The sequence below is a fragment of the Chrysemys picta genome, chromosome 1, assembly GCF_011386835.1.
Source record: "Chrysemys picta bellii isolate R12L10 chromosome 1, ASM1138683v2, whole genome shotgun sequence".
In the NCBI taxonomy this organism is placed as follows: domain Eukaryota; kingdom Metazoa; phylum Chordata; order Testudines; family Emydidae; genus Chrysemys; species Chrysemys picta.
The window spans coordinates 172,021,350-172,034,044 of NC_088791.1; the positions used below are offsets into that span (position 1 = coordinate 172,021,350).

A 12,695-nucleotide genomic window follows, 5' to 3' on the forward strand; every position below is an offset into this window, starting at 1 on the left:
ATGAGTTGCAGCAGGAATCCCCTCCCCAGTACCAATCCCCAAATCTGGGGCATATCTGCTTTGGTGGACTGTCTGGACCCACTTCATGTTTCTCCTCTCGCCACACCCTATTGTGGTAATGTTGGTGAGGGCCACCAGAGCACCGCATCTTTGAGTTAATTCCCCAGAGAAATGAATGGGGGACTCCCCATCTCAGGGCTCTTGCTCTGGCTGGCTGCAGACTCAGCCTTGCATCAGTTACACTTTTAAGCTTTTCTTAGAAACCATGAGGGCTGGAAACATAGTTTTAAAAAAAATTAAGCTGAAATTGCAACATAATCATGATTCCAGGAGCTGGGGCCCGAGGCACAGGTTTATAGCACATATGCCTTAATCAAGCCCTGCTCAACTCATTTTCTAATCTGTTAAGATCCCTGTTTAATTTTTGTGGAGTCTATCAACAGTTATCTTCTGTGTATCAGAGTTTATATTAGTGCGATTTAATTCACTGCATACCCATTTTTCTTTTAACAGGTTTATTTGAATTATAAACTACAAACAATATGTATTTACTTGATGGTTTTACTTTATGATTTAAAAACTCCTGAATATTGAAAAGCTTTAATAAAATGCTCAGGTTTTTTATTATTTATTGTCTCAGTGAATAACAAAAACACAGATGCCATCATTTTAAAAAAGGTTATAAAAATATAACAGTTCAGCAATAAACGTTTATCGCCACCTGGTAATAAATAACTGCCAGAGTTTTTCCTGAGAGACTAATTCATTTATTTTTCTACCTGATTTTGTCTGTTAAAAAAAAGAGTCTGTAATATTTATTTTCATCACAGTCTTTTATTTTTTTTATGGTGTCCCTATTCTATTCTTCTGTTGGGTTCCTTTCCTGGAACATAATTTCCAAGCAGGAAGAAGAAATAAGTAACTACCTTTGAAGATGATGATTCATCTGTTTTATTGATTAATTAGCATAGCAGTAGGCATAGGATAAATTTAAAAGATCTTTTTGAGAGATCAAACATATATTATTAACGTCAGATCTTGACGGTCTCTCCTGCTAGAGGCAATCACAAAAACTTTATGAAACGTTGTACTTCTATACAAACTTATCCATATTTCTAAATAGTCCAGGTAATTATATTCTGAAGAACAGACTTCTTAAATAAATTTCAGGGACAAACCACTCTAGTATGTACAAAATCAACAGCAAAATGGATCTCCCAATTGAGATCTAAAGAATGAGTGGGAAGTGTTCCAATCACCTTTGTGGAAGTACTCATCACTTTTTAATCGATTAAATTTACCAGCTGCTGGTATCCTACAGCTGTGAGTCAGCGCTCCCTAAAACTGGGCTTCCTTTGTAAATGACAAGTAGCACTGCTTCTGACAGTGTCAATTCAGTGCAATAGAGTACATGCAAAGCAATTTTACAATTGGCAAACTTCATCAAATTATCCTGGGAGATACAGTATGTCTGATGCTCTGCTTCAGAATATACTAAATGACTCATTGCCTTACTAGACAAGATGAAAATTCAATATTTTGTGCCTGAAAATGTATGTTATTAATTTTTGTGGGGGAGGCAATCTAGATCAAATAGCTGTATCATGGCAATAGTATTTCATTTTAGCATATCTGTTCACATTCTGAGGAGAAAGAAGACTGTTATAAAGTTTAATTTTAAAGCAGTTTTATGAAATATTTAGTTTTAATGAAAGTGAATACTTACTAGCATTATCATGCCTCCTCTATCTTCCTTCTATATCGCTTTTAAAATTATTTGACATAGCTATGTGGGACCAGATGAGCAGCATCTAGGCCCTCCTTGTCAGGAACTGTTTAATGACAATTCTGCCATCTCAAACGTACATTTTCCAAACTTTTTAAAAAATGTAAACTAAAAAAGCAAAACCACCAAAAATAACCAATCCCCCCTTTTTATGCCATAAAAGCATAAAAGCAGCCCCATGCATGCAAAACAACAACAAGCCTTCAACCAATCTAGAGGAAAAACAAACCATGATCAATGAAAACTTCCCTCCTGACACACAAAATGCATGATTGCCTATACTAGAGCACAACATTGAAAGATACTCCTTTAACTTACTAAATTCTATGCACAGTAGTCATCCAGTATTTGATTAAAACTATTAAAAGCACTTAACATCTCAGCTGTCCATTCTGCCACGCCTATTCCCCACTGTCGCCAAAAAATAAAACCTCTTAAAATTTTAGTTCCATACAATATCTCTATTTCCAACCACCTCTTTACTACCCTCTTCTTCAGATTCTAACATAATATTTTAAAATAAATAACATGAACTAAAATAAACACTGCAGAAACTATGTGGTGCATGCTACACAATCAAAGCAGCCTCATCATCTGATTTTGTAAAAATTTTATTCTGCCCCCATTCACCTCTGCTGCAGTCCATTGCTGTCTCTTTCTATGCCAGTCTTTAATCCTGCAAACACTTCAATGTGAGTGTAGCTTTGATTACATGACTTAAATGTGGGCATGGCAAGGGCTGTCTCCAAACATCTATGCACGAGTTTATGTACATGAGTAGTCCCAGGTGGAGTGAGTAAAGTCATTCACATGTATAAAAAATTGCATCATTGCAGGCCTTGTTTTATAATTATCTGTGAAGGCCCACACACAGTAATGGTACTATATAAATAATAATTTCTTCAAACCTATGGTTCCTAGTTCTGGTCTGCTCTGTGAACTAAAATATACCATGAGTCATAATTTCATAACCTTAACTTGCTTAAATACTTAAGTCATGCCACCTCTTAAATCTATACAACACCAATTCTGCCAATCTCTCTTTATATGTAAAACCTTCCCACTCCATTTATCATCTTTGTTGCCCCAAACGGTGCTCTCTCCAATTTAATAATATTTTTCTTTTATCTCACTTGAACTAACTTTTCATAGGTAATATGGCAAAACAATGATTAAAGAAAAGAACTCTTAATTTCACAGAACCATGAAGATATGCACATACTTTAATGAGTCAGCACAGGACATTTTAGTATAATCCTTTCCCCTCTTCTTTTCTCCCCCATCATTTTTTTGGTTCTGTTTGTTTATGGCACACTCCTGTTCTGTCATGTCTGACATTAGGTCTTTGGGGCAGGATTCCTGGGCCTGATTTTCTGAAGTGCAGAACACCCAAAACTCTGGTGGAAGTTCGTATTAACTGATAATGCTCAGCACTTGAAAATCAGATCCCATGGTTTTACTTGACTCTCTGAAGTCCATAGCAAACATCCGAGCACTAAAAAATAAAATAAAAAAATCAGCAATAATTATACTATTTCTTCAGGTGACTAAATAAGATGGCCTGATTCTCATAAGTACAGTATGTTTTCTACACAGGGCCGGCTCCAGGCACCAGCGGAGGAAGCACATGCCTGGGGCGGCACATGCCTGGGGCGGCACATGCTGAGCGGTTGGTTTTTTTTTTCTTTCGGCAGTTCGGGCAGCTGCTTCTTCTTTTTTTTTTTTTTTTTTTGCTTGGGGCGGCAAAAATGGTAGAGCCGGCCCTGCTTCTACACTATGAGTTAGTGGTGTGATTCCTCTGCTTGTGTGGACACACACTATAGCTCTCCTTGATTTGGCATGAGCATAAATAGCGGCATAGCCACAGTAGCATGGATAGCAGCAGCAGAGGCACAGGTTAGTTGTGCCACGTATGTATCCAGTGGTTTCAGATTTACCTGAGAGCTGGCATGAGTATGTGTACATGAGCCGGGGAATCATACCCCTAGCTTGTAATGTAGACATTATCCCTCTCTAAGGCCTGGTCTACATTATGGGGTTAGGTCAAATTTATCCATGTTAAGTCAATTTAAAAATCAATGCGTCCACACAAGCAACCCCATTCCGTCTACCTAAAGGGCTCTTAAAATCGACTTCTGTACTCCTCCTCGGTGAGGGGAGTAGTGCTAAAATCTACTTTGCTGGGTCGAATTTGGGGTAGTGCGGACGCAAATCAATGGTATTGGCCTGCGGGAGCTATCCCAGAGTGCTCCATTGTGACCGCTCTGGACAGCACTTTTAACTCTGATGCACTAGCTCGGTACACAGGAAAAGCCCCGGAAAATTTTGAATTTCATTTCCTGTTTGGTCAGCGTGGTGAACTCAGCAGCACAGGTGACCATGCAGTCCCCCCAGAATCACAGAGCGTAGAATGTTTCTGCGCTCCCCCTATCATCTCCATCCCTGAGGTTATCGCAGATTAGAAGGTGAAAAAACTGCACTCACGATGACATGTTTTCTGAGCTCATGCAGTCCTCCCGCACTGATAGGGCACAGCTTAATTCAGTGGCAGAGGCCAGGAAAGAATTAAGTGAGCACGAAGAGCAGAGGCAGGATGCGATGCTGAGGCTAATGGGGGAGCAAACGGACATGATGAAGCTTCTGTTGGAGCTGCAGGAAAGCCAACAAGAGCACAGATCCCTGCTGCATCCACTATATAACCGCCTACCCTCCTCCCCATGTTCCATAGCCTCCGCAACCAGATGTCCAAGAATGTGGGGTGGAGGGAGACTCTGGGCACCAAGAAACTCTACTCCAGAGGATGGCCCAAGCAACAGAAGGCTGTCATTCAAACAGTTTGATTTTTAGTGTGGCTACAATAAGCAATGTGGCCTTGTCCTTCCCTCCTCCCCTCCCCACCCGGGCTACCTTGTCCGTTATCTCATTTTTTTTTAATTAATAAAGAAAGAATGAATGGTTTCAAAACAATAGTTACTTTATTTTGAAGGGGGGAGAGTGGTTGGTTTACAGGGAATTAAAATCAACAAAGGGGGTGGGTTTGCATCAAGGAGAAACACACACAACAGTCACACCAAAGCCTGGCCAGTCATGAAACTGGTTTTCAAAGCCTCTCTGATGCAACAGCAGCGGCGACGGTGAACTGAGCGGGCTCCAGGCTTGCCGTGGTATGGTGTCTGCACGGGTAACCCATGAAAAAAGGCGTGAAATGATTGTCTGCCATTGCTTTCACAGAGGGAGGGGCAACTGACAACATGTACCCAAAACCACCCGTGACAATGTTTTTGCCCCCATCAGGCATTGGGAGCTTAACCTAGAATTCCAATGGGTGGCGGAGACTGCGGGAACTGTAGGATAGCTACCCACAATGCACCGCTCCATAAGTCGATGCTAGCCACGGTAGTTAGAATGCACTCCACCAACTTAATGCGCTTAGTGTGAACATATGCAATTGACTGTATAAAATTGATTTCTAAAAATTGACTTCTATAAAATCGACCTAATCTCATAGTGTAGACATACCCCAAGGTACTGATTCCTCACCACTGGGATGACCATTTACCTATTATATGGATGCTTAACCCTACCTTCTCTATCTTGGCTACATGCTTGTCATGACTTTCAGAGATGACATCACAGAAGACAGGTTTAAAATTGCTCCTTCAGAGCAGGCATAGATCCTTCTGCCATTCCTCAATAATGGACCCAATTGTCTTTACAATTAATCATCTTGGGGTGCCCTGGGGTGCATTTCAAAAAAAGATACATTAGAATCGGAAAAGATGCAGAGAAGGGCAACAAAAATGATTAGGGGTATGGAACAGCTTCCTATGAAGAGAGATTGAAAAGACTGGGGCTCTTCAGCTTAGAAAAGAGATGACTGGGTGAGGGAGGAGATATGATAGAGGTCTATACAGTCATGACTGGTTTGAAGAAAGTAAATAAGAAAGCGTTATTTACCCCTTCACATAAAACATAAGAAGCAGGGAGTCACCTGATGGAATTAATAGGTGGCAGATTTAAAACAAACATAAGGAAGTACTTCTTCACACAACACGCAGTCAATTGTGTTCATGGAGGATAGGTTCATCCACGGCTATTAGTCAAGATGGTCAGGGATGCAACCCCATTCTCTGGGTTTCCCTAAACCTCTGACTGCCAGAAGCTGGGACTGGAAGGCAGGGAATGGCTGACTCAATAATTGCCCTGTTCTGTTCATTTCTTCTGAGGCATTTGGCACCAGCCACTGCCCGAAGACACGATACTGGGCTAGGTGGACCATTGGTCTGACCCAATATGGCTGTTCTTACATTCTCCTGTGGACACAGGTTTCACTGCAGATGGGCTAAATGTTCTGTTCTGGTTTGAGGGAAAGGCCTGTGCCAGTCTACCACATATTGGGACCATTTTGCTCATCTTAGAGAACATACATTACAGTGGATGAGAATATTTGATTTTCAGGGAATCCCTTATACCTTCTGGGTATTCCAGTAAGTGAGCTGAGCCCAGGATCAAACAGACTTTTGACAATATACAGTAGGTGATTGATGGTTTAGTCCTCAAAAATGAGACTTCTTTCTTTCTATTTCCCCTCCTCCCCCACATCATTCCACAATTGATCCTTCTCCTGCTCATGTAGATAGAACATCTGTCAATTGCCTGATTGACTCACTCTTTTCAAATCCCATCCCAAGACCAACAGTGTCTCTGTGGCCTATGTCAATTAACTCATTCTTCTAAAAACAATTAGTATTTCTCCCCGAGCCTGCCAGTTTCAATATTTTCAGTCACTCTTCCCCAAACTTGCCTTTTTGTCTTATCTGACCCTGTCATAAGTACAGATGACATATTCTATGATATCTGCATGGAAAACTCTGCCCACAACCATCATTTGTATTTCTATGCAGAATGTAATAATCTATGAACTATTTTGTGACATCTTTGCATAAAAGATGTTAGAAAAAAATAAATTATATTGTATTATAATACACTTGTAAACCATATTTGAGTATAAGCCTCCAGATGGTAAAGGTTAGGGTCATACATTAACCCTTTGATCTAGATAGCCCCTTTGAAAGATTAAAGTTTGGCATCTAATGAACCCACAAGTTTTTGAATTATTTTACATTTAAATCATGGATTTCTTACTTTCATCCATCATTAACCTAATTGATCTCATTTAAACATGCAAATTAGGGCACTGAACTTTCACGTTCACAGATATTATTCTTTACTGCTTACTCTAAGTATCTTCCATGTTTCATTTGTTTCAATAGTTCATTAAACTGAAAAGCTTAAACAAGATAATTTTGCTTATTAACAGTGTTTACATAATAACTGAGGTAAATATAACAAATTCTCATTCAAAATTCAATATGAATAGGTGATTAATATATATAAAAGCAGGATCTTGGCATTCACATTCTTATTTTTACAGCTTTTTAGACATATCTGGCACAAATAAACAAAAAATATCATAGAATATCAGGGTTGGAAGGGACCTCAGGAGGTCATCTACTCCAATCCCCTGCTCAAAGCAGGACCAATCCCCAGACAGATTTTTGCCCCAGAGAAACGGCCCCCTCAAGGATTGAATTCACAACCCTGGGTATAGAAGGCCAATACTCAAACTACTGAGCTATCCCTCCCCCCTTTTTGTGAGGTACAATCCAGTTTCTTAGACTCTGAACTACAAAAACAATAAACCCATGATGGAGGTGGTATCACTGACTGATCATCTAAAATGCTTAAAATTCACTCCTAATTAGTTCACATTTTTAGATTGACATTAGTCTCATTTGGTTTGGTGTATGTACCTTAGTTATTTTCTCAGAGGTAAAACACTCTGACCTTCAGCTATGCATAATTGTTTTCTTTACTTTTGTTTTCTATAAGATGCCTTCTCTTAAGCAGGTAATTTATTTCTGGTGGAAATTAACTATTAACCAAGACATTGTGTTCCACCAAAATCAGACAAGTAAAAATAATGGGCCAGATCCTCAGATGGTGTAAACTAGTGCAGCTCTGTGGATTTCAGTGGCGCTACTCTGATTTATGCCACCTGAGGATCTGGCCTCATATTATTTCCAGAGAGGTGTAAACTAGTTAGAACAGTAGTGCTAACAACTGTAGTATATGTTTTCCTTTGTGGCATAGCTACCCCGTGTGGGTAGATAGACAGACACACACTGCACTACACTGGTTTTTACATAGTTGTTCAAGTGCATTGTTTGTAATTTGCTTATCTGTTGTCTCTACAGTTCATTTTTTTATTATTCAAAATGAATACAGGCCTTTCCTAAAGAATAGCCCTCAACCGTTTTAGAATAATTGTCTAACCCTAAAGAAGGGTCCGGATACTCAATATAAGATCATTTAGTAATAACTAGAAATGAAGAAATTGTTAGCCTATCACAAACGTTTTGTAGTAAAAGCCCTTACAAGAAGATTAGCTGATGGCTGCAAGCTCGTCAAACTGATACTTCATTGCAGATCTGTGAGACCGCCGATTAAGAATTTACCAAAAATTGCATCAGCAGATATCAGCACAATATCTTTTTTACCTAATACATATTTAACACATCAGTGCTGTCATATGGGAAGTATGGTCAGCTTATGAGATATGCTGCAGAATCTTTCAGTGTGTCTTGTGGTATTGGTCTCATTACAGCTGCCATTTTAGAATCACTATGATTATGTCTGAAGTTTGAACAGGTTTGATTTCATTTTAAAGCTTCAAATAAAGCCTCCTGGGACTTGTGCCTTGGTGGAGAGAGTCGAAATGTGCTGCTGCCGGGAGTGCAAGCAAAGGCTTCCAGGTACACGGTACAATACAAGTGAATCACTGCAGCACCAAACTTTTATAGTGGCAGTACTGTATCTGCGACAGAACAGAAGAAGGTTTTAGAGAGTGAGCACAGGAGTAAGTAATAAAACTAAATGTTTCTCTGAGATTTATTTTGGTTTATTTTTATAGCTTATAAAAAAAACTACCTAATAGTCAGTGGCAGCTAGTCTAAAAACAAACTTCCACACAATGCCACAGAGAATATTATTCTATTCTAGGTTTATCGTTGACTGTAAGGGTCAGTGGAAAAATAGACTTGGCAAGAATGTCATGCCACCACTAATCCCCATTGGGCAAGCATGAACTAGATTACAGCCAAACCCTTTAGCAAGACAATGGCAGTAAGACTGCCCTGCAGGAAACAGAGCATGACATATGGATGGAGTGAGAGAGGATATAAATTAGTGATGGGTAAATCTCAACAGATTGGAGGGGTTGGTCCAGATAATCATCCAAAATTCTGGATGTTTACCCAAACTTTATCTGAATTTTCTTAATATTTGTATCTATTTCTTAATATCTGCAAAATAGGCCTGGGAACCTCATGAAAACAGACACACTCTCTCTATCCCCAGATTTCAAGTGCTGATCATGTTCTGTCTCTCAAGATATCCTGCTTTTGGTCAGGCTATAAACAACACAAGAACAGGCAATCCTGTAGTTCTTCACTTCTGCACCCATAACAAAGAGAGCAGAAGTGCTCAAAAAAATATTTTTAAAAGAGTTAACTGAATTTTTTGAACCTCAAGTGTCATGTTCATTTCAAGTACTGAGTCATGATTCTGGTTGGTTTGAACTGATCTGGTTTGTCCCATCCCATTTGGGAGGAAAAAATGTAAGCATTGATATCAATATACAGTTATAAAAGGTTAATATTGGTTTTAGTTTTGGCAAGTTGTTGTCTAACAAAGTTGCTGAATAAAGCTGGTGTGTGGGTTTGTAGAGGCTTCTTTACAAAATCTGTGTGTATGCTCATTTAGAGTATCTATTTTACATAGCCCCATCTTCTAGAGCAGATTTCATTTCACTCCATCGTTCCACAAGTTACCAATAAAACTTTGTCATTCGTTTAGTGAGACATCTTCTCTTTCTCCTGCTCTTTATCTGGATGAAGTTACATCTACTTAGCCACTCTGAGGAGTTACATGTTTGCAACAAGCAGAGTGTTAATTTCAAGCATAATTATAGAGTGGAAAAACTCAGAAAAGAGGAAAGTAATGGCCAAAAATATTTATCATCATTATTTATTTGTAAGTACTGATGGTGCTATGTGAGGCACAAAAAGTCAGTCCTTTCACTGATAATTTATAATGGAAGGGAATGTCTACATGAGGATGTTGAAGCAGATTAGTTTGTTCACTTTAAGTACTCTGAATTAACTATGCTGTACTAAGATACGTTCACACCACTTTGTTATGGCAGTTTAAGGTATTGTTCTTGTTAATTGTTGTGTCCACACAGCTATGTACTTCTTCAAATTAACTATGTAGCATTCTGGACAATGGTGTGCTGCACAGCTCTATGCATTCTGAATTTTTTCTTGCAGTGCATTGTGAGGTGCCTATGGAACCTACCAGAATTCTGGGACTTGGAGCCAAACTAACACACTCCCATGATTCTACCCCTGGAAGCCCATTATTCATCTGTATTTTGTCAGGAATGATGGACGCACTGATGAGTTCTGTGATCATGAAAGTTATTCATACGAACAGGATGATGCACATGAATTGGCAATTGAGCAGCTGGGTAGGCTTAGACTGGCCGCCTTGGAGGCCTGTGGGTGCTGTGATGATACAGCTACAGGTGGAGGAGGAGCAGGACGATGAAATCGAGCAGTTACTTCTGCGGGGCATTTATCTGGAGCACCTTTACCTAGTGGAATGTCACTTCTAGGCTCAGCAAGCTAGCAGTGTCTGGTGGGACAGGATAGGAATGCAGAATTGGGATGACCAGGAGAAAGCTACCTTCCTAGAGATCTATGCAGAGTTCACCCTAAAGCTACAATGATAGAACACCAACATGAGGGCTCCTCTCTGCATGGAGAAGAGTGTGGCCATCACTACCTGGAAGCTGTCTATCTCTGACTGCTCCCAGTGAGTAGCTAGTGTGACAAAGTTCTGTCCTTGACTCCGTGGGCCCTGAGTTTCCTGACGGATTTTGCTAGCCTCAGAAGCTCACTTTGACCCTCCACATAACCCTTCTCTCTCTAGAGGCAAGGGTCACAGTCTACTGGGCCGTTTTCATCATAAGCCAGCAAGGGAGGTGAGAAGAAGCAACCCTCCCTCGCACAGTCTCTGTTGTCTCCCAGTATCAGTGATTAATCAGGGAGGGGAGGGGAGCCCAGGCCCACCCTCTACTCCGGGCTCCAGTCCAGGGACCCTAAAATTAGCAGCTATGGAAGCTGACTTTTTGGAAATAGGACGTGAACAATTCCCTGGTCCACTTCCCCACAGCAGCCCCCACTCAATACCTTCTTCACAATTACCTCAGGGCCTCCTTCCTTGCACCTGATATAGATTTGTACTGCTTCGTTCCTCCAACAGCACAGCTCCCTCCTAAAGCTCCTGACACCCACACCTCACTGACTAACTGGAAGGCTTTTAACTAGTTCCAGCCAGTCCTTGATTGGCTTCAGGTGTCCCAATCAATCTAGCTATCTCCACTGCCTTTTAGAAGGATCTTAATTGGCCCCAGGTGTCTTGATTAACCTGGAGCAATTGCCATTTGGTTACCATGGTACCAGGAATTTGTTTAGCCTGGGGCTTTTCCTCACTACTTTACTGTAGCCATCTGGCCTTGCCCCATCACACTAGTTACCTCAGAAAAATGCCTCAAGTTGCATGGGAAATAGGGTCAGGGATTCACCGTGCTCCTACTTCATGGTCAGGAGGTAGTTTTGGATAATGAACATACTGTAAACCAAGGAAATGACTGATATATGCTTGTGTATTGATTTTATTGGGGTTGATAGTAGGGGTTAAGGTTGATGTTATAGGGAGAGCTACTTCTCAGTGAATTTTTTCAGCCAAGTTGTACCAAATCTTTTGTAATGAGTTAACAAATAGCATAGGTAACAAATAACAATATTTGAATTACAAAGAGTTAAAGAATGTAATGCAAACTTAAGACCAATAGAACTTTTGCATGTCCAGACTGTTGCACACAAATTCCTGCTGGTGGGGTGCTTGAAACTGTTCTTCTTTTCCATCCCAAAGAGGCTGATTGGTGTGGGAAGTGCCTGCAATTTGGTTGATTGAAAGGTAGGTCCTAGTCTGGTGTGTTCTCCAGAGTTTACAGGACAGGGCTAGGTAGGGATGCTGTGCATGAGCTTTGTAACAAAATATGCTCCAGACCTAGGAGGGTCTTGTTTAAAAAGGCAATTGGCAAACCAGGAACACATGCAGAGCTGCTATCTGCCAGGATGACATATTCCCAGCTGGTGCAGGAGTGGAATGGAAACTACATGCATAAGCAACCCTGAGAAGGTTGCCAATACACAGAAAAGAGTTGTTTAAATCCTCCTACATAGCTGTATTGTAATACAGCATATTCTACTTATTGGGAGAGCTCCTGTCTGCAGCATTTTCTGGCTGGTTTCTGATAGAGCTCTCATGAACAGCAAATGCATGTAACATCACCTGCAAATATGCAGTCCAGGTGCTCATGGTGTGGGTTCCTTTGCTTTGATCTGGCACTGGGACCAGCTCTGGGAGTGCCTCCTCACCTTCATTTGCTCTGACACTATCTTGCAGATGTCTACATTCCAGAGACTATTCTCCAGATGGAACTGGAGGTCTGCAGGCACAATGTTATAATAGCTGTGTGAACTCACCACTACCTGATATCAAAAAGGGACACACCTGGCTGCGTGCCAGCATTTAATTAGAGAGAGACTATTTGGTCGAGATGACTCTAGAGCAGTGGAGGGCACACAGGTACGGCACACAGACAGGCTGAGCTAGGTGTGTGGGATAGAATGGGGAGGACTGCCAGAAGCGGAGTGGTTAGAAATGCATTCACATAAACCTTAAAGCACACAAACTCATTGCAAAGAAGAGTTACTGC

General features: G+C 40.7%; 1 protein-coding gene across 21 annotated transcripts in view; it reads right to left on the bottom strand.

The window, feature by feature from the left end:
* CADM2 (cell adhesion molecule 2) overlaps positions 1-12,695 on the bottom strand; it is a 1,056,973-nt gene that overhangs the window by 145,637 nt on the left and 898,641 nt on the right. The gene's annotated exons all lie outside the window — the stretch shown is intronic.